Source organism: Thamnophis elegans, chromosome 5 (assembly GCF_009769535.1).
Source record: "Thamnophis elegans isolate rThaEle1 chromosome 5, rThaEle1.pri, whole genome shotgun sequence".
Lineage (NCBI taxonomy): Eukaryota > Metazoa > Chordata > Lepidosauria > Squamata > Colubridae > Thamnophis > Thamnophis elegans.
Window position 1 is genome coordinate 8,682,291 of NC_045545.1, and position 23,467 is coordinate 8,705,757.

Below are 23,467 nucleotides of genomic sequence, written 5' to 3' on the forward strand. Positions count from 1 at the left end.
CTAATTAAACCAGATGAATAAGACTAGCTGGAATCGCCACGAGTGGCAGGAGCCTGGATAAAAATAGCACTCATATCAGAATTATCCATCTGTTTTGGTTTTATAAACTGGCAACTGGAATAAACAATCCTGTTGTGCAGCTCCATATTCCCTTGAAATCTTAGGTTTAATTGTGGAAAGCATCCATTTTTTTTCCTGAAATAAAACCTGCCTCCTTTCTGTTCATCAATCTCAGGTATTCTGCCCGTGACGTACACTTCCCACTGCACATCGAAAAGTATAATTTATTATGATATATTATGTATTAATTACAACTATTTATACCCCTCCTTTCAGGGCAGCAAGCCTTCTAAAGCAGTTTACAGATTGCACAAACAATTGTAAATTAACAAGCAATATTATTTCAAAACAATTAAAAAAGCCCTGGGCTCTATACTCTAGAGCTGTGATGGCAAACCTAGGGCATACATGCCAGAAGTGGCACGCAGAGCCATCTCTCCGGGCACACCAGTTGTTGCCCATTGCTCTTCTGGTTTCCAGCAACGCTCAGCTCCCTAGTGTGCTCAGGTGCGCCAGGGAACTGTTCTTCCGGGTTTCCAGTGCTCCCCTGTGCGTGAGGACCTGCTGGCTGGCACACGCAGGAGCATGTGCCCCGGCCAACTCGTCTTTGTGCACGTATGCATGCCAGAAACTGGAATACCAGGTGACCGGTATGCATGCGCATGCCAAAAAGTAGATACTCAGCTTCCTGGCGCATGCATTCATGTCAGGGAACTGGTCTTCTAGTTTTCGGTGTTCCTGTGCATGCACACCAGTGGTGGGATTCAGCCAGTTCGCACCACTTCGGGAGAACCAGTTGATAACTTTCTAAGCAGTTTAGTGAACTGGTTGTTGGAAGAAATCATTAGGGCAGAGAACCGGTTGTTAAATTATTTGAACCCCACCACTGATGCACACCAAGGAGCTGCTCTTCCGGTTTCCGGCGCTCCCCCCTCTGCGTGAATGTTCCCGTTTTGGCACTCTGTTGAAAAAGTTCCCCAACACTGCTCTATACAGTATGATCTGAACCCATCATTCCTTCCCTGGGAGAAGGCCTCTGCTTGTCCTCCTTCTTCTCTCTAATAACACTCTCTGATTTGCAAAATGTGTGGAATCTGATTTGGTCAATTGATTAAATCGCGCGAGCGATATTGGGTGTACCCAGGTACACCCATGTTACACCTATCCTCCGCGAGCTGCACTGGCTTCCCATCGGTCTCCGAATGCGCTTCAAGGTGCTGGTCGTTATCTTTAAAGCCCTACATGGCTTAGGACCTGGATACCTACGGGATCGCCTCCTGCCACATACCTCCCAACGACCTATAAGATCACACAGATTGGGCCTCCTCCGGGTACCGTCGACCGGGCAATGCCGGTTGGCAACTACTCAGGGTAGGTCTTTCTCTGTAGCTGCTCCGGCCCTGTGGAATGATCTCCCTGCAGAGATCCAGACCCTTCCCACTCTCTCGGCCTTCCGTAAGGCCACTAAAACCTGGCTGTTCTGGCAGGCCTGGGGCTGTCGACCCCAAAATATGGTCCAGCCCCACTTGGAATGGAGTGCGCGGTGTGTTTTTAAATCTATCTTTTCTTTCCTTCTATTCTTTTCGATTTGTATTCTTAGCCGCCCGGAGTCCCACGAGATTGGGCGGCATACAAATGCTATTAAACTTTAAACTTTAAGTCATTTTCGTAATTTTCATCAAATCATTTTCGGCTTCTAGTGACCACATAGATTTTCTCCATAATGATTTGTCCTAACCTGGTCTATCAGGCCTTCTAATGTGTGCTCCTTTGCCGCACGAGTCCATCCACTTTGATGCTGGTCAACCTCTTCCCTTCCCTTCCAAGAATGTGATTTAATCAGGTACATGAATAGTTGCACTAGGATTGACTGAGTTTTTCAAAGTCATGGGAAGCAAAGGGGTATCTGGTGGCACCCTAAAAACACCATCTTGTTTTTGGTAGTTGTGGACTATATAGCCATCTTCATCAGAGAAGCTTGAAGTGGTATCCTAACTTTACAGTTAGGTGCTATCCATATATTTGTAGATAGAGGGGAAAAAACACCCTTAGGAATGATAGAATGAAATACTAAAGAGATACAGATGGAAAATGCCCTATATTTAGCTGCCCTATAATGCCTGTTACTATTATCATCTTCAGCAGCTATTAATTTGTGTTCAGGAGCATCAACCAAGGCAGTGGTGGGTTTCAAACATTGTTTGAACCTACTCTGTGGGTGTGGCGTCCTTTGTGGGAGTGGCTTGCCGCCCATGTGACCGGATGGGAGTGGCTTGCCGCCCATGTGACCGGATATGAAGATGCCGACGACACTTGTCAGAACCACCTTAAATTACCTCACACACAGCACTGGCCTGCATAAGAATAGGATGTAAACTTGTTTTTTAAAAGGCATCTTTGGTTTGCGTTAAAACAACTTCAACACACGCAATGTTCTGATTGCACCACAAACGCAGTAGTCATCCTTACCTTTCACAGAGGCACTGAGTTTTATAAATATGAGCACGATAGTGTAGAATAATCATATCCAAGGACCAGTGGTGGGTTTCAAAAAAAATTTGGAACCTCTTCTGTAGGTGTGGCCTGCTTTCCGGGTCCACTGGTGGAACCTCTTCTAACCAGTTCGGTAGATTTGACGAACCGGTTCTACCGAATAGGTGCGAACTGGTAGGAACCCACCTCTGAACCAAGGCAACATTTACATAACTTGCCTTCCCTATTTTCTTTTGGCAATCCTATGCATTCTGCCAAGAGGAACCCATTGCTTGGTTCTGATTTATTTATTTATAACTTCTACCAATGACCCTAACTGTGGAGAGTGTATATATTGTTGCTTGCAAAAGTTTCATTCTCTTGGAAATTCTATCGTCCCCTAAAAGCAGTAGGTTGTTCTATAATGAATAGCTTAAAATATTGAGAAACATACTGTAGTATAGATTTTTAAAATGATAAACTGCACGTAAATGTGATTTGATTATTGTTGAGCCTTTTATTCCATGAATCTTCAGTTCCCTTTGGTTTGTTTCACTGTTCCTCTTTATACATTATACCTGCCAATTTTGGATATGATTTTGTTCACATGACAGACTGGACATGAGTTTACAAAAGCTTATGCCACAATAAAATTGTGAGTCTCCCTTGAGCAGCAGAAGTTTCTTTGGCATTTGAATGTTAAATACTATTGGACTGGTGCCTGGGAATAAACCTGAAATTATTCCATTCTGTGATTTAACTTTGTGCAACACAAGACTTTTGCACTTGTGTATGCATGAGCTGTAATTCCTTCGGGGAGCTTAAAGAAGAGCAAACGAAGGCAGAATTGATTTGTTTTTTTCTCTAGTAGACAGAGCTGAATTAAGGAGAGACTGCAAGGCTTCTCACTTAGCTGGAAGGTACCAATTTACTACTTCTGCTTGTCTGCTTTTTATTATTATGTTCCAGGATTCCAAGCGGAATCTCTGTTAAAACCTTAGCAGCTGACTGTCTAAGCTCGACTATGGAGGGTTCACATCTGGAGAACATGGACCTTTTTCTTAAAAAAGAAAAACTGGCAAGAAATCTCTCTCCATTGTGAGAAGCCATGGGGCGGAGGAGGGAGAAAGAAATGGGTTGAGGGTCAGCATGTTAAGCAGCGGTGGGTTCCAAATTTTTTTGGAACCTCTTCTGCAGGTGTGGCCTGCTTTCCGGGTCCCCTGGTGGAATCTCTTCTAACCGGTTCGGTAGATTTGACGAACCGGTTCTACCGAACCGGTGCGAACCGATAGGAACCTATTGTGACTCAGCAGATGTTTGCTGTGAGTTGAGTCGGGATGCAGGACTAACAATGCAGCTGGGGCTCATTAGTGTTGTCTTCTGGAGATAAAAGGACGGTGCCACGGCCTGGTTGCAGAAGTCAACGTCGTTCATTTATGGAGAATTCATTTCTGTTCCTGTTTGAGTTTGTGAGACACTTGGATAAGTGATTTTGCTTCCTGAAAACCTGGTGCTGTAAGAGTTTTGTTTCTGCATTCTGCTGCGTAACCCTTGTTGCCAGAGATTTTATCTATGTTTATTTTAGGCTCGCAGCCAGCATGAGCCGGGACTGATAAAGGCTTTCTTTTGCCAAGTTTGTGTGACTGTAGTTTTGGAACAGGCTAAGTGGGGGCCAGAAGAGAACCCACCTGTGATGTTAAGGCATTTGTTCAGAACTGAATCATGGCAATGGCTCCATTCCTGATTTCTTTCACTGCAGCCTTGTTTTTCTTTCTTTGCTGTCATTCCATGTTCACATGCTTTCTTCCAATGAGGGAATAAAATAGAATTAGACAGGAAGAATAGCCTCCTCTTGTTTCCCACCCATATTTTTGGTGGAATAGCTTATAGAGGAAAAGGACAGAGAGGCCCACTGACAGTGGCAAAAAGAGAGACTGATTTCCATCACCTCTCTGTTGAATTACAATCACCAGAATTCCCAACCAGCGTGACCACAAATCATATGGTCATGCAATACCACTTTATAATGCCCTGATAAGGCCACACTTGGAATATTGCATCCAGTTTTGGTCTCCAAGATATGAAAAAGGAAGTTGAGACTCTAGAAAGAGTACAGAGAAGAGCAACAAAGATGATTAGGGAACTGGAGACTAAAACATATGAAGAATGGTTGCAGGAATTGGGTATGTCTAATTTAATGACAAGATAGCACCGTTCCAATATCTAAGGATCTGCCACAAAATAGAGAGGGCCAAGCTATGCTCTAAAGCACCTAAAAGCAGGACAAGAAGCAATGGATATAAACTAACCAAGGAGAGAACTAACCTAGAATTAAGGAGAAATTTCTTGACAATTATAACAATGAATCAGTGAAACAACTTGCCTCCAGAAGTTGTAAGTGCTCCAACACTAGAGGTTTTTAAGAAAAGATTGGACAATCATTTGTCTGAAGTGGTATGGAGCTTCCTGCTTGAGCAGGGGGTTGGACTAGAAGACATCCAAGGTCCCTTCCAACTCTGTTACTCTGTTATTCATGTTGGTAGTCTTATCTGGAGGGCACAGGTATGGAGGCTGATGTACAGTAGATCATAACATTGGTCAGCTCTATGAGGTAGTCTAGGCAAGAAGCAGTCCTAGAAGTACTAGTTCTAATTTTATTGTGAGGTTAGGTTAATAGAGTCTTGCAATCTGGAGGTGCATCATTCCCCAGTCACATTTACAATCCTAGAGACACGAGGGCTGGTTCCTTCTGAGATATTTGCCAAGCCTCCTTCCTTCTACAGACACAGCTACTGCTTGTCTGACCATTGTTTAATCTGAGGTTCATCCTCACATCTCCAAAAGTCCCATATTGCAATGCATTATCTTATGTGAGAACCAGTGGATAAGATAGAATACAGAATAACAGTGTAGGAAGGGACCTCCAAGAACCTTGTTCAGAATGTCACAGTATTTGGCTAGATCAGGGGTCAGCAACCCGCAGCTCCGGAGCCGCATGTGGCTCTTTCATCCCTCTGCTGTGGCTCCCTGTCGCTGGTTACAATTTTGAGAGGAGGTTCTGGTTGGTGGGGATGCGGAGAAGCACAGTGCGCCAGGAGAAGACTCTATGGCAAGCAGCGGGTTTTCCAGTTGACTCCACAATTGATAGGGACTTTTAGTTATGACAGGAAAAAGGACACCACGCTAGGAGGAGACTCTATGGTGGGGGAACAGAACTTCCGGTCAGCTCCAGAATTGAACAAGAGGCTTCCAGTTAGGACCTGGATTAGATCCACTCCAGTTTGTTTATGAAAAGATCTCAGTGGGCAAATACTGAGTTTACTGGGTTCTTGTACTTAAAGTCAAGCAGAGCATGTCAAAAAGAGCCGAGGTGGCACAGTGGTTAGGGTGCAGTACTGCAGGCCACTTCAGCTGACTGTTATCTGCAGTTCAGCGGTTCTAATCTCACCGGCTCAAGGTTGACTCAGCCTTCCATCCTTCCGAGGTGGGTGAAATGAGGACCCAGACTGTGGGGGACGATATGCTGACTCTGTAAACCGCTTAGAGAGGGCTGAAAGCCCTATGAAGTGGTATATAAGTCTAACTGCTATTGCTATTGCTATCTTGCCTTTTCCTGTCTAGAATGAACAACAGCAACATGGAATTCACATAAATGACACCACAGTGGATGAAATTAAAGCCCTACTAACATGTACATTTTCTCCTTCATCTCCTTCGGTATTTAGTTCTTCAGATGATGGAACGAAACTCTTAGTAGGAAACATGAAAGGAAACACGGGAGTTTGAGAACTTTTGGAGGCATAATTGATAATTTGCAAAGAGCTGATCATTGTGGTGAGGGCAGATTTCAAGTGAACCTATGTAAGGGAGTGATTTCTGAGTAGGAATAATCTATTTCAGGATCCATATTATAGTGCAGCTTCCCACATCTTACTAAGCCACAGTATGGTTTGCTTGGGCTCGATTTGGTATATTAGGGGAAACCAGTACTGTATTGTTTCGCAAACCACAACGTAGACTTAGCCTATTGGATAAATGTAGCCAAATGGGGTTTATTTTAATAAATTATGTTTAAGCAAAGATTCTGACTATGTCTCAGTACTGTGCTTTTAACTCCCAACGGCTGGAAAATGGCAAAAATATTCTGCCTTGCAAGGTTTTTTTTTTCCATATTAGAGATCAAGCATGCATAGAATAGCATGAACATGTATGGGCTTTCGGTGATCTTGTGACTCTTAGTTAAATATAACAAACTAATTTGATATTTTCCTCACCAGTAGTAAAGATTGCTTTATGTAGCATGGATACGACTAAAAAGATAAAGGCTCAGTGCTCATCTCCGTTTCTTGGCCAAAGGAGCCAATGTTGTCTGAAGATGATTTCTGTGGTCACGTAGCCAGCATGGCTGCGCACAAAAGGCTCACAGAATGCTGTTACCTTTCCCACCGAACTGTTATCTATTAATCTACTTGCATTTGCCTGCTTTCGAACTGCTAGGTGGGCAGGAACGGTGGTAAGTAATGGGAGCTCCCCCCATTGCATGAAACTTGGGTCTTGAACAGTGGTGGGTTTCAATTTTTTTTAGAACCTCTTCTGTAGGTGTGGCCTGCTTTGTGGGAGTGGCTTGCCAGCCATGTGACCGGGTGGGAGTGGCTTGCTAGCCATGTGATGGGTGGGGAGTGGCTTGTCGGCCATGTGACTGGGTGGGGGTGGCTTGCCGGCCATGTGACTGGGTGGGAGTGGCTTGCCGGCCATGTGATGGGTGGGGATGGCCAACTTGTAAAATGTGGTGAAACTCACTTAGTAACACTCTTGCTTAGCAACCAAAATGTTGGCTCAGGAACTTTGGCATTTGAAGCATGCAAGTCTTAGCGCTGTCAAGTTACAAGACCCTTGCAACCCTAACCCTTTAGAAAAAAAACTCCAGGGGTGTTCAAACTTGACAGCTTTAAGACTTCTGGACTTCAACTCCCAGAATTCCTCGTCTCGCTTTTAATCTTGATGATGTGCGGACCGGCGGGGGGAGGGAGATGGAACTGGTTCTAACTGGCACTGTAGATTTGTGGAACCTCTTCTATAGAAGAGGTTAGGACTGGCAGGAACCCATCCCTGATCTTGAACATGGATTATCACAAGGCCAGCTTCTTTAACCCCTGTTCCATCAAGCCCTTTAGGGTATGATTAAGACTTGTAAATTAGTCTATATCTTCCTTACATGAAGATCATAATGGATAATGGAAGATAATAATTATGGTTCTCTGTGGTCTATAATGTCAGTATGTATGACTATACATCAGAATATAAGAAGGCTAAAGGGCATGGATTAATAAAATGAATGAGAGAGAGGGAGAGAGAAAGAGAGTGAAAGAAAGAGAATGTTGTGTTTGAAACTAAAACAAAGGTGAAGGATATGTCTGATGTAAATGAAGGTGCTCTGATCTTCTGGGATACAGTTAATGAATACATGCACAAGGTGAAATGCAGATTTAATTATGAACAGAAAAGATAAAAATGTGTATTTAAAGTGTGATTTAATGTTATTTGAGTTATAGTGGGTGCATATGAAATAGAAATCTGTAGATTGGAGACACTTGGTGTTATGAATGGGGATGATGGTGGAAACAGAGATGAATATACATCTAATGGTATTGATGTGACATTTTAAAATTAAAATTTAGAGAATTAATGAATGATACATTTATAATTGTAAGACAGACTTTTTTTTGGTAGTGTCAAGTATGGATCTTGGAGAAAAGTGACCCAGAAGACAAGGAAAGAAGGGATGTGAAATAGAAGAAATTGCAGGAAAAGGAAGTACAAGACCTGTAGGAACAGTATTGGAAGACAGATTTATTTTCTAAGAGAAGGAAGGAAAAGTGAATGTAAGAAAGAGAATTTGGAAGTCGCTTGGAACAGAGGAAAAAGAATTATATTACTTAATATCAGTGGTGGGTTTCAAAAATTGTTCGAACCTACTCTGTGGGTGTGGCCTCTTTTGTGGGAGTGGCTTGCTGCCCATGTGACTGGATGGGAGTGGCTTGCCGCCCATGTGACCTGATATGAAGATGCCGACAACACTTGTCAGAACCACCTTAAATTACCTCACACACAGCACTGGCAGGCATAAGAATATGATGTAAACTTGTTTTTTAAAAGGCATCTTTGGTTTGCGTTAAAACAACTTCAACACACGCAATGTTCTGATTGCACCACAAACGCAGTAGTCATCCTTACCTTTCACAGAGGCACTGAGTTTTATAAATAGGAGCATGAGAGTGTAGAATAATCATATCCAAGGACCAGTGGTGGGTTTCAAAAAAATTTGGAACCTCTTCTGTAGGTGTGGCCTGTTTTCCGGGTCCACTGGTGGAACCTCTTCTAACCGGTTCGGTAGATTTGACGAACTGGTTCTACCGAATAGGTGCGAACTGGTAGGAACCCACATCTGCTTAATATGCAGCTAAACTAATAGACAGTATGAAAAAGGGTACTTGATGAGGAGGCTTTGGATGAAAAAAATGCATTTAGGAGAAGGACTGCAGAAAATGTGAATGAGAGAAAGATACTGCATAATGAACAGAGGGGAAAGAACAGCTTAGAAGCAGAGGAGATGCAAATGTTGATGAAAATTGTTATTGAAACGGTGAATAGGTCTGAATAAGAAATTTCTATCAAAGTAAACGAAATTCTTTTTTTAAATGATGCAATAATTTGGGTGAAACTGAAGTGAGGGAATACTGGAACAGACACTGTAGAGATTTGTAGGGAATGAGAGAGACATGTTGAAGAGTGGATTGGAAATTAATGCTCAAAATGTATCTTTATTTCAGAAATGTAAATGGAACCCCCAACTCAGTTAGGACTCTGTGGTGTACAACCCAAAAGGAACAAGCAAACAACACATTTAAAAGAAACAATAACAGGCCTAGGACCTGGATATCTCCATGACCGCCTCCTGCAACATACCTCCTAGCGCCCAATAAGATCGCACAGGGCGGGCCTTCTCCGAGTACCGTCGACTACGCAGTGTCATCTGGCGACTCCTCGGGGGAGGGCCTTCTCTGTAGCTGCCCCGGCCCTTTGGAACGATCTACCCCCTGAGATCCGGACCCTCCCCACTCTCTCGGCCTTCCGTAAGTCTGTTAAGACCTGGCTGTTCTGGCAGGCCTGGGGCTGTTGATCTGGATTGACCTTCAGCCCCATTAAGATCGAGTGCATGTTGTGTCCTTCTTTTAATTTGTTTCTGTCCTGTATTTTAAACTTTTAAAAATACTTTAAACTGTTTTATGTAAGCCGCCCGGAGTCCTTCGGGATTTGGCTGCGTACAAATCTATTAAAATTGGAAATTGGAAAATTAAATAGGCAATTAGGAATCATTTATATTTCAGCCCTCCAGGCAGGAAGATCAATTAATGTCCCAAATGCCCAAGGAAAGGATGTTAGTTTCCAAGAAAAAAAAAGTGAGTGAAAAGGAAGTCATACAAGCAACAAGAATGTTGAAAAATAGTAGAGGGTATAACTGTGGGGGGGGGAGTGAAAATATAGGTGGGATTTACTTACTGGTACTGTGTAACATTATAAAATCTGCTTGTGTGGTTTGCCTCTGTGCTTGATAGTTAGAAAAATTCTGATACTGTTTTCCTATACAAAGGTAGCAAGAATCAGTGCAGATTCTGCAAGCGGTTAGTTTATTATATATTCCTGTGAAAGTGGAACACTGACAAAAATGTGGAATTGTCACAAAAATGTGACAATCCCACATTCCCAGAAATGTGGAATTGGCGGAAATTTGATAAAAAGAGATTTGAGATATAAAAAGAAACACATCTTGGGATGCAGGTTATGGCTTTAGGCCAGGCAGGTTTTTGATATTCAACAGGTCATTAAGAAATGTGTAAGTGAGAGAAAGTAAGGCTATTAGACAGTTAAGAGAAAGCACATGATAAACTAGAGAGGCTTGAATTTAGGATGTTTTGCAACACTACGGAATTAAAGCTTGATTGTTGCTGAATATAATAAGAATGGGATATGAAATAAAGCATGAATGGGAATAAAGCAGGGGTGGGTTTCAAAATTTTTAGAACCTATTCTGTAGGTGTGGCCTGTTTTTGGGGAGTGGCTCAGTGGTCATGTGACTGGGTGGGCGTGGTTGGTGGGCGTGTGACTGGGTGGGTGTGGCCAACTTGGAAAATGTTGTGAAACTCACTTAACAATGCTCTTGCTTAGCAACCAAAATTTTGGGCTCAATTGTGATCATAAGTTCTCTTTCTTTTTCCTTCTCTCTCTCTCTCTCTCTCTCTTTCCTTCCTCCCTTCCTTTTGTCTCTCTCCCCTCTTTCTTTCTTTCTTTCTTTCTTTCTTTCTTTCTTTCTTTCTTTCTTTCTTTCTTTCTTCTCTCTCTCCCACTTCCTTTTTCTTTTTTTCTCTATCTTTGTCTCTCTTTTTTCTCTCACTCTCCCTCCATTCCTTCCTTCCTTCCTTCCTTCCTTCCTTCCTTTTGGAAAGGTTCCAAATGTTACGCTAAATTTCACGAACCGGTTCTGGCATACTGGTGGGAACCGGGAGAAACCCACCCCTGGAATAAAGGAATGCTTAGTTGAATCAATATGATGATTTAAAATATCTTTTGGGTGTGTGTGTATATATATATATATATATATACCCAAACATGGGTATGGCTAGCTGATGAGAGCTAAATAGCTTGAAATAGATCTATACTAGTCTCCCTTTATTTATTTATCAGCATAAATATAACAAATGTAACAAAAAGGCAACAGTAAAAAATATTGGGTTTCTGTCTGGATGGTTTCTTGTGACGAGCCTAATGACAGAGAGTGGAAGTGTGACCTTCCTCCCATAATTGGGCATACCAGGGGTTGTGACTTTAAGTATATATATATATATATATATATATATATATATATATATATATATATATATATATATATATATATATATATGGATATAAATATAGGATTTTTGTTGTTGTGATGTTAGAGGGGTGTTGTCTTGGGAGTGATAGTGTACATGGTTGTAGGTGAAGATGATGCCATAATGGTGGCTGAGATGTCCAATGATTTGCAGCACATGTTATATAGATTGTATGATGCAATGAGAAGTTTAGGTCGGAAAATACAGTATACGCATCAAAAGGCCAAAGTAGCTATGTTTAACAAGGAAATCAGAGTGAATGATTGCAAACTGTACATATAATTTGGTGTACACAAAATTTGGTAAATATATTGTTAAAGATGGTAAAATTTTAAGACATGCGCATTTTGGTAGAAGGATCCTGGATAGCATACAAGGTAAAGAAGGCTTGTTAAAAAAAAGCAAACTTTTCTGCTTATTGATTCATTTGTTTTACAACATTTATACTTACTCCTGTTCTATGGCACATATTTTCTAATTATCAGGCACAGAGGCTTCTGTTTGGTGGAAGTGAGACTTGTGTTAGGTTAAAAGCATAAAAAGGAAATTGAATGCAAATTCAAACACATCAGAAGGATGTGTGGTGGAACAAGAGGAGAGAGAGCACTGGGAATATGAATGTGGACTGAAAGCAAAAGTGGATATAGTAGAGGTATGTTGAGTCATGTATAGAGGTGTGTACATGTTAATCCTGAAACAGAAAGATGATTTGGATCTTACATGGACTTGATTACCATGCAAGACCAAGAAAAGGCACAGCTTCTTTAAAGTATCACTGGTCGGTACAGTGAACACACCAGAAGTGGATGTGAAGCCAGTTTAGTGTAGTGGTGAAGGTGCTGGCCTAGAAACAGGAGATGGAGAGTTCTAGTCCCACTTTAGGCATGAAGCTGGCTGGGTGACCTTGGGCCAGTCACTCTCGCTCTCTCAGTTCAACCCACTTCACAGGGTTTTTCATGTGGGGAAAATAGCAGGTGGAAAAAGTATATTTGCTGCTTTGGAAATTTGGAAGTTTGGAAGTTTATTGGTATTTGTATGCCGCCCACTCCCAGGGGACTCTGGGTGGCTTACAGACAAACAAGGGAATATAAAATTAAAAATAGAAATATAATTATTTTAAAATTACACAACATACATACACTTAAAATGGGGCTGGATGCTGATCAACAGCCCCAGGCCTGCCGGAACAGCCAGGTCTTAGTGGTTTTACGGAAGGCCGGAAGAGTAGTGAGGGTCCGGATCTCTACGGGGAGATCATTCCATAGGGCTGGGGCAGCAACAGAGAAGGCCCTCCCCTGGGGGGTTGCCACCTGACATTGACCCGCTGATGGTACCCAGAAGACGCCCAATCTGTGTGATCTAATCGGTCTTTGGGAGATAAATGGCAGGAGGCGGTCTCTCAGGTAACCAGGTCCTAAACAAGTTGTATCCGGAGCCTGTGGAGGCTGTTTTTGCCCCCCCCCCCCGAGGCTCAAAGAAAGCCTCCAGAGCCTGGGAAGGGCAAAAACGGCTCCCGCCCCCAACCATGGTGCAGGCTGTCTAGGCCACACCCACCATGGCCACACCCACCATGGCCACGCCCACGGCCACCCAGCAACCGGGCAGAGAAGCCCTTGCTAAAGTTTTTGAAGCCCACCTCTGGTGAAACCCCTTTCCTACAGATGATGATTCCTCCGAAGTAGAATTCTTTTACCTCTGGCATGTTTAATTTCTGGTCTTTGCAAAGGAGAAGAAACGTGGGGAGGAAAAAGGCAGCCGAGAACCAGTCTTTTCGGTTTGAAAAATGCAGACCGCCAATTGTTCTGAAGAGAACCCCATTAGACACATCTGATAGAAGTAAATAGCTCTGTGTGTATTGTTTTCAAAAGATATTCTTAGAAAGAATAGGGAAGCTCATGCGAATAGCAAACCAGGGAATTATAGCTTTTCATATGTTCGGGAGTAGAGAAAATGAAGGTTATGATCACAGTTGGCACATGTACTTTTTTTCCCCCTAGCTTGCAGAGTGGAATATTCAGGGATATAAAATGCGTTTTTATGCAGTCAGATTGTATTTCTGTTTTAGCCACTGGTTACTACTCTGGGCCTTAACTCAATACTCTTTACTATTATAGCTGCACTATTCACTTACGTATTCATGGTAGCGACAGCCTTGTGTCATACAACAGCTGCTGAAAGGAAAGCTGTTCAGTAAGGGCAAAATGTGATTTGAAAACTCTCTGTGGATTTTCTCTACGCATTATTATGTTTTAATTTTGGTTACAGGATTCTTTTTTATTTATTTATTTATTTATTCCACTTGTCCTCCCCAACCTGTGCTTATGTGTCTGGGATTGCAACGAGGAAAAAGAAAAAGAAAAAGAGAAACTCTGCCTAAGATGGTTCTAAAAATATAGTTATTTCATTCTGATTCATCCTTAAGATTTTAAAAAAAAGCACACTAAGACGGTTTGATCCTCTTGTTTTATTTCTTTATACAGGAATGATAAAGTTGTTTATGTGAGATGGATCCTTTCGTGGGTTTTAAATCGGGGCTTTAAATCAGGGCTTTAAATGGGAGACAAGCTAAGTATGTTTAGCTTTGCCACAGAGATCGTTTCTGGAGGAGCAGCTGAATTAATTTGTCAGAGCAAAAGCAAAAACCTAGCAATAGCAATAGCAGTTAGACTTATATACCGCTTCATAGGGCTTTCAGCCCTCTCTAAGCGGTTTACAGAGTCAGCATATTGCCCCCAACAACAATCCGGGTCCTCATTTTACCCACCTCGGAAGGATGGAAGGCTGAGTCAACCCTGAGCCGGTGAGATTTGAACAGCCGAACTGCAGTCAGCTGAAGTAGCCTGCAGTGCTGCATTTAACCACTGCGCCACCTCGGCTCTTAAGGGTTAACAAGGGTCCTGTGACATCTCAGGGGTTAACAAGTTTATTATGGGGCAGAGTTCATAAATGCTGTTGTCTGCTAAAGTGGATTAGACGTCTGAAAAGTTTATACCCTAATAATGGGCGAAGTCCCAGATTCATAGCATTTTCAACATTCACATTTCTTAATGTGGACTAGTTGCATGCCTTCTGCTTCTATTTTGTGGTGGAACCCATCATTACCACTTTCTGTTTAACAAAATGGGGACCATGCATAACCTCCATACTCTCTACCTTCAACCCAGATGTGACAGATTTTAATAGGATCATCAGAACAATGTTGTCAAAATTACCTTTTTTATTTTACAAGAGGGACTTTGATTCAGAAATTGTTCACCCAGGGTAAACCTGTGACAAATAAGCAGGTTGAGAACTGCAGGCAGTGTCTGTCACGCTGGGCCTTCTTTCCTCTCCGGTGAGCTCAATCTGGGTAAAAATTGCAAATGAGCCTTGGTGTTGCTAATGATGGGGAAACAATTCAGGTGTAAGACACATTGATTGGTTCTGAACATCATGTCACTCAGGAAGTCAAATGTTGTCCTTATTTACAGGAGTAGAACTTGTAATGAAAGTCAGTGGAAGTGACAGATAAAACACTATGTGCTAGTTTAAAAAAGAAAGCCACCAAATACAGATATTCTCTGCTCTGCCAGGATATACGGATTCTTGACTTACTTAAATATATTCATGTGTTTGATATCCTTTTTAAGAGATGCCACAACAGGACACCAGCACTGCGATACCACTCTCTACACCAGTAGAATACAGATGACAGATAAAAGCTTGCTGGTTTTCAGATTTACCTTTTCACCATCTGCATCAATCAAAACATTTTTGCACTGCACCCGAAAAAGTGAGAATGCTGGCATCAAAACGACCTGCTTTGAGAAGGTTTTCCAAAAGAGATTGCCAGAGCCATTTGCCTTTCCTAATTGATCTCCGCTTCATTTGAACTTTGAAGCTAAAAACCGGCCTTTCAAATTGGGTTTGGAAACAAACCGAAAAATTGTGCAAACCCTTTAAAACCAGTGATATTCTGTCTGAGTGCACTATAGTTGGCAACATCCTGGGGTCCATCTTTGCAGGAATCAAAGCTTTCCAACTTGTTTTCAAAGGCAGTTCCCCGGAAATATGCTGAAGTTTTCCAGCTAAGAAATTATTCAGACATGGGTGGGTGTGGCCAGTACAAAGGGTTTTTAATTTTTTTTATCTGTTTAGGACAATAAATAAATACATAAATACGGTGGCACTAGAATTTATAGACTCTTGGTTTTTAGCCTGGTGTCTTAACCACTAGATTAAACTAAATTTTTGTGACCAGCTTGGCATTTGGACTCCATGGTGGTGCAATGGTTAGAACGCAGTATTGCAGGCTTCTTCTGCTCTCTATCGGCTGCCAGCAGTTTGGCAGTTTGAGTCTCACCGGCTCAAGTTTGACTCAGCCTTCCATCCTTCTGAGGTGGGTAAAATAAGGCCGCGGATTGTTGGAGGCAATATGCTGACTCTAAACCTTTTGGAGAGGGCTGTAAAGCACTGTGAAGCAGTATATAGGTCTAAGTGCTATTGCTATTACTATTGGGGGCAGAATCTGTCTGGAAAATGTAGTCCTATAGATACGCACTTCAGCTATATAAGCACCTTGAATTGAAATCCAGCAGTAACCAGCTAAGTGGTTAATGAGATAATACCAAGATCCCGTATGAGGGCTGCTGCACTTTGGATCAGATACAGTTTTTGGGTGGACTTCTAGAAGATCCTCATCAGAGGTGGGTTCCTACCAGTTTGCACCTATTCGGTAGAACCGGTTCGTCAAATCTACCAAACCGGTTAGAAGAGGTTCCACCAGTGGACCCGGAAAGCAGGCCACACCTACAGAAGAGGTTCCAATTTTTTTTGAAACCCACCACTGGTCCTTGGATATGATTATTCTACACTATCACACTCATATTTATAAAACACAGTGCCTCTGTGAAAGGTAAGGATGACTACTGTGTTTGTGGTGCAATCAGAACATTGAGTGTGTTGAAGTTGTTTTAACGCAAACCAAAGATGCCTTTTAAAAAAGAAGTTTACATCCTATTCTTATCCATGCCAGTGCTGTGTGTGAGGTAATTTAAGGTGGTTCTGACAAGTGTTGTCGGCATCTTCATATCCGGTCATATAGGCGGCAAGCCACTCCCATTCGGTCACATGGGTGGCAAGCCACTCCCACAAAGGAGGCCACACCCACAGAGTAGGCTCAAATATTTGAAACTCACCACTGATCCTCATCTAGAGTAAAGTACAATAACTCAAGTATGAGATGACATGACTATTCTCTGGGCATCATTTGAGATATGCATAAAGTGTTTTCCCTCATTCCTTTAATGAATCACGTTGCCTTTCACATTGTTCAGCGTTCATTAGCAAAACACCTTTATTCAGTACTCACACTCATTTTTAATTTCCTTGTTATTTTCAACATTTTGTTCGGCTCTTTTAATGCCTCTCATCTTAAAAGGACAACTGGTAAAAGTGACATTCTATCTGAGGCATTTTGAGATGATAACGTTGGCTTTAGTCCTTCAAAACCCCAGATGAAATAATAATAAAAAAAAAACCCACTCACTATTTGTTGAAAAGATTTTGCAGTGAATGGAATTTGATCAGAATCAATGCTGGTAAATATCATTAGATGTTTACTAACAGAAGTAGGTGAAGTTCACTTTACACATAAATGTTCATTTGTTATTGATTGCTGCATGAAGTGCTAACTAGCAAACATGAATCCAACCTCCTTTGCTAGAAGCAAAACGTTTGAGTATCTTATCTACTGATAAACTATATGAATGGCTCATACGAAATGTGAATGTGAAATGTAAATTTATTGTAATGTGAAATTAGTTCTTGATTTTTTTTTTGTATGATTGGCTGTTAGCCGAAGTGGCGCAGTGGTTAAATGCAGCACTGCAGGCTACTTCAGCTGACTGCAGTTCTGCAGTTCAGCTGTTCAAATCTCACCGGCTCAGGGTTGACTCAGCCTGCCATCCTTCCGAGGTGGGTAAAATGAGGACCCGGATTGTTGTTGGGGGCAATATGCTGACTCTGTAAACCGCTTAGAGAGGGCTGAAAGCCCTATGAAGCAGTATATAAGTCTAACTGCTATTGCTATTGCTATATTACACTATATTATATTCTAAGAGCTGAGGTGGCGCAGTGCTTAGAGTGCAGTACCGCAGGCCACTTCAGCTGACTGTTATCTGCAGTTCAGCGGTTCTAATCTCACCGGCTCAAGGTTGACTCAGCCTTTCATCCTTCTGAGGTGGGTGAAATGAGGACCCGGATTGTTGGGGGCAATATGCTGACTCTGTAAACCGCTTAGAGAGGGCTGAAAGCCCTATGAAGCGGTATATAAGTCTAACTGCTATTGCTATTGCTATTCCACATGCAAGTCAGTATTTGATGCACAAATAATTGAATGGTGAATACGTTTATATGAATTCTCCTGGGAAGCACATAAGTAATTTAAAAGTGCTGCATTGGTTACTGAACTTGAAGTTAGTCTTGAAGGCCCAAAAGGAGGGACACATAAAAGGAATAAGAAATATCAGAACTTCTTGGGAAAGAAATGGTGAAATGAAGATGACTCTGACATCTGCCATGGAATGAAGAACTTGCAAATATAGTAACTCTTTGCAATTCCTCTACAGAAATATAAAGCTCAATGTGTCCCATCATGTTTCTGCTCCTTCTTCTGTTTCTTTTGCCTTCCCATGTTTTGATCCCAATTTTCCTTCAACAGTGTAAGAAATATAGGGCGGGGGATATATTTTCTTATAAGTGCCATTGCTAGCTTAGAGCAAGTGAGCAAATCCATACTTGCAAGCAGGCAAAGCAGAATGGGTTTGCCTGTCTTGGAGAAAGAGAGGAACCAGTGCAGAGCACGCAAGCAGAAAACTGGAGATTAAACACACACAAATTAATAATACAATTAATGTTGTATTATTTGTAGAGATTTTTTGGTGGTACTAAACAGAACTAGGAGCATCATTAAAACAACCGAGAGCCGAGGTGGCGCAGTGGTTAGGGTGCAGTACTGCAGGCCACTTCAGCTGACTGTTATCTGCAGTTCAGCGGTTCTAATCTCACCGGCTCAAGGTTGACTCAGCCTTCCCTCCTTCCGAGGTGGGTGAAATGAGGACCCAGACTGTGGGGGCGATATGCTGACTCTGTAAACCGCTTAGAGAGGGCTGAAAGCCCTATGAAGCGGTATATAAGTCTAACTGCTATTGCTATTGCTAACCTGCTGTTATGGAAGTGATGTGTGAGCCTAGGGAGTGGGATGTGTTGAAGGGTGTTTTTGAAGAATGGACCCAGAAGTAAAAGTGTAAAAGTGTTGGCCATTAGCGATAGACTGCGTTTGAAAAATGTTATGGAAAAAGGGACAAGTTTTATTTGATAGGACTGGGGCTGATTTGAAAGTGGACTTAAAAATGACAGGTTACAAGAATGATACAGAAAAAGATGCTACATGGGATATATAAATGAAAGCATCTGATATTTTAGTAATTAAAAGTGATATACAAATAACAAATCAATAGAATGGTCTGGATAATTTTCCTATGTTTATGAAGGAGACTTGTTAAAGTCTGGAAGAAGAAGTGTGTGAGAAAGGAGAAAGAAAGAAAATGAAAAGATACAAGTTCTAAACCCCTTTGAAGGGATTAAAGATCAAGATTGTTCAAAAGTAAAAGAAATATAAAATTGGTTTGTTTGGTCAAGATTAAAATAGATACTTTAATAGATTAAAATAGGCTGTGTTGTTATCTCTGGTAACTGTTAATGAACTTTTGCTGATCAGGATTGAACAAGATGGGTTTAAGGTTTTTTAAAAAAATAGATAAGAAATGATATATGATGGGAAGAGATTATTTGTTGTGTTATAAGAGAGATTACTAAAATTGGTTATATACTTTGATATACTTCTCTTTTTCTTTACTATATTCTTATTTATTTTTTCTATTTTTCTTTCTATTTTTTCTTTTTTACACTTTCTATTCCTCCCTCCCTCCCTCCCTCCCTCCTTCCTTCCTTCCTTCCTTCCTTCCTTCCTTCCTTCCTTCATTTCTTCATTTCTTTCTTTCTTTCTGTCTCATTCTTTAACTGTAATGGTTAATAACATTATTATAAAAAGAGAATATGAAACACTGCATTAAACCTATATATACAAGTTGAGACTGACTGGGAATAGGCCATCATTTTGAACAGATGGAGGATAACTTGCTTGTTTATCAGCCTCCAATTTCTCATCCTTACTGACCTGGACTTTGTCACACTCCCTAGGCTCACACATCACTTCCATAACAGCAGGTGGTTTTAATGATGCTCCTAGTTCTGTTTAGTACCACTAAAAAATCTGTACAAATAATACAAAATTTGTGTGTGCTTAATCTCCGGTTTTCTGCTTGTGTCAGAGGTGGGTTCCTACCGGTTCGCACCAGTTTGTCAACCAGTTCGGTAGTCAAATCTACCAAACTGGTTAGAAGAGGTTCCATCAGTGGACCGGAAAGCAGGCCACACCTACAAAAGAGGTTCCAAAATTTTTTGAAACCCACCACTGGCTTGTGTGCTCTGCACTGGTTCCTCTCTTTCTCCAAGACAGGCAAACCCATTCTGCTTTGCCTGCTTGTAAGTATGAATTTGCTCACTTGCTCTAAGCTAGCAATGGCACTTATAAGAAAATATATCCCCCCTCCCTATTTCTTACACTGTTGAAGGAAAATTGGGATCAAAACATGGGAAGGCAAAAGAAACAGAAGCAGGAGCAAAGACATGATAGGACCCATTGAGCTTTATATTATTCATATATTCAGCCTTCTTTTACTCCATTTTATAGACATGTTGTTGGTTGACTGAGGGGAGAAATATTTGGAAGAGCTAGCTTAGCAAACTAGTATTGAACCCCAAAAGGGAAGAGCAACCTATTAGCTAGCAGGTAATTGTAATTTCACTCCATCCCCTTCTGATCTCATGTATAATAGCAGCCTGGAATCCTAAGTTTACATCCCCCCTTTTCTATTGATACAATAGTTTGCTGCAGAACCAAGTACTGATTTGTATGTTGTGTAAGGGATCAGCTGTAGCCTTCCCAGCTCACAAACCAGAGGTGGGTTCCTACCAGTTCGCACCTATTCGGTAGAACCGGTTCATCAAATCTACCGAACCGGTTAGAAGAGGTTCCACCAGTGGACCCGGAAAGCAGGCCACACCTACAGAAGAGGTTCCAAAAATTTTTGAAACCCACCACTGGTCCTTGGATATGATTATTCTACACTATCACGCTCATATTTATAAAACTCAGTGCCTCTGTGAAAGGTAAGGATGACTACTGCGTTTGTGGTGCAATCAGAACATTGCGTGTGTTGAAGTTGTTTTAACGCAAACCAAAGATGCCTTTTAAAAAAGAAGTTGACATCCTATTCTTATGCATGCCAGTGCTGTGTGTGAAGTAATTTAAGGTGGTTCTGACGAGTGTCGTCGGCATCTTCATATCCGGACACATGGGCGGCAAGCCACTCCCATCCGGTCACATGGGTGGCAAGCCACTCCCGCAAAGGAGGCCACACCCACAGAGTAGGTTCGAACAATTTTTGAAACCCACCACTGTCACAAACCTTGCTTTACAGTATGTTCCTGACTTCAGTTCTTCAGTAGATCTTTTGCACGCAGTGGGTTTCCTTCTTATTATATGGGTCAGGCCACACCCCACACTCTGCTGACTTAATGTTAAAATTAGTCCCTGACTTTTCTGTGCAGTAGATTGTAAACATTGGATATTGCAATGTCTAGATCTGGTGTGTACATTTCTGTCCTCAAGTTGTACAAGGGATAGCAAGGATTTCAACAAATACCTGGAATAGATTATTTAGCTTATCTCAGTGAGATCTCATTTGTCTTTGGAGAGCTCATGGCAACTTATATGGGTTTACGCTTCATTCTTATTCTCATTACTGTAACCTTGTGAGATAGCTGGGTTGAGAGATAGCAACTGGACCAAAGTCATCCACTAAGATTCATGACTGTGTATCCACAGTCTGACACCCTAATTAATAAATAAAACTGGCATAAATAATGTGAATTATCTTAAAAGATATTTGGGTATCCCAAAGAGGTTGGGTCGCTGACTAGGGTCAAGTAGAATTTAAGAAGAATCAAACAACATATTGCGAATCAGGTTAGGCACCTCCTATAATGACCAATAATGAATAATTTTTCATTCCAGTAAAATCTACTACTGATTACATCTACTTGGGAAAGAGAGGGAAGCGATGGCATCCCAAGTAGGTATTTTGAAGTGATTATTCATTTTTAGAAATAGAAATTATAGGAATCTATTTTTATTGCGAAACCTACCTAAGAAATATATGAAATGAGAGATAATGGGTATAAATATTTATTCACTTATCAACATGCACAATACTATTAGAATAAAGTTCTTGGAAAGGTTGACAGTACGGAAATTGTATATTTTCTGCCCTTTGCTGCTCCTTTTTTTTTTCTTGTGACAAAAATAAAGAGTCCAGAATATAGATTTATGGCTCCTTTTTGCATTGTAAATGCATTAGCAATTCAGTTATAGGCCATTATTATTAATTCAACATTCTCTCTGCTAATACAGGGATACAATTTTTGGCGTTTTAAATACCAAGTGGCTTCCCCTTTTGGCCCTTATCATTGTTGGCTTTTTCTGCAGAGGTTCTGACTTTGAAATCTACTTTCCTCACTTTAAAAAAAAAATCCACCTGCTACACATTAAAAATTAGTAGCAGTGTGCATAATGTTTTTCTTTATAGCTATTTACAAACATGTCCAAACAGTGAAATAATCAGACATAAGAAGGTTTAAATGCCCGTGCGGTATACAGAGCTTGGCAAGGCAATTTATACATTTTCTTGTATCAAATTAGATTACGTTTATTGAATTTCATTTTTGTTTTTGATTGCGAATGTGGCACAGTACCTTGGAACCGATAATCTGCCATTAGTGTCACCATGAAAATGAACACGTTTTTAAATAATATTGTGGGCATTTTGGGGTAGAAATTCAGATCAATGCATACCAGCGAAGTGTTCCCTTTTAGATTTTGATGTTTTTTGTAAAATCGAAAGATTACTAGAAACATTAGAAATTGATGCAAAAATTAATGTCTGTTTTATAATGCAGCCCGGGATAAAAATATCATTTTATTCTTTCTGCTTATTAGTCAAATAGGTTTTACTAATTTGCATCCCAATTGCAGGGGTGGGCTTCTCGCCCCGTTCCAACCGGTTCGGTTGAAACGGGCCCGGCGGCATCCTCGTGCATGCGTGCAGTGCACGCATGGGTACTAGCGCCTGTGCGATGCTCCAGCTGCTCCTGGAGGATCGCGCAGGCGCTGTATGCGTTCTGCGCATGCGTGGAAGCGCAGAACTCGTCAAAACCGGGTAAGAAACGCATGCGGGCGGGTGGATCCTTCGGCGTTCCCGGAAGTTACTTACTTCCGGGTTCGCCGACTAACTGGTTCGCGGGGACCGCCGTGAACCACCTGAAACCCACCCCTGCCCAGTTGGTAATCTTTATTTATTTAAATGTATATAAAATGGCTTTACCTTTTGACTTCCTGAAAAAGCATTACAGGCAGTTAATCGTAGAAAGGAAAATATAAAACTACAATGTTAACTACAAGTACAGTATATAACTAGTGAGGTGTTTGTGGAAGAATATAATAATGCATTGTTATATTGAGATGCATGTAATGTCAGATGCATTAATGTGTTGCATGCAAAAAGAAATGAGAAGGGGGAAAACAACAATGAGAAAATGCACAGGTGAGGTTTACCCAAATAAAAGGCTTTGCTTTCTTTAATTATGTTATTTGCCAGGAAATGTATTCAAAGCTGTCAGTCCAGTCTGTTTTGCTAAAGCTGAGCTCTTATGAAAGATTCAGAAAAGATTGCTTCCTATTAAAAATACCCAAATGTTTAACAACTAAATTATAGTGCAGAAAACATGAAACTTCTTTCTTAACTATGCAGATTTTCATTCTATTGTCATATGCTTGTGTTGTC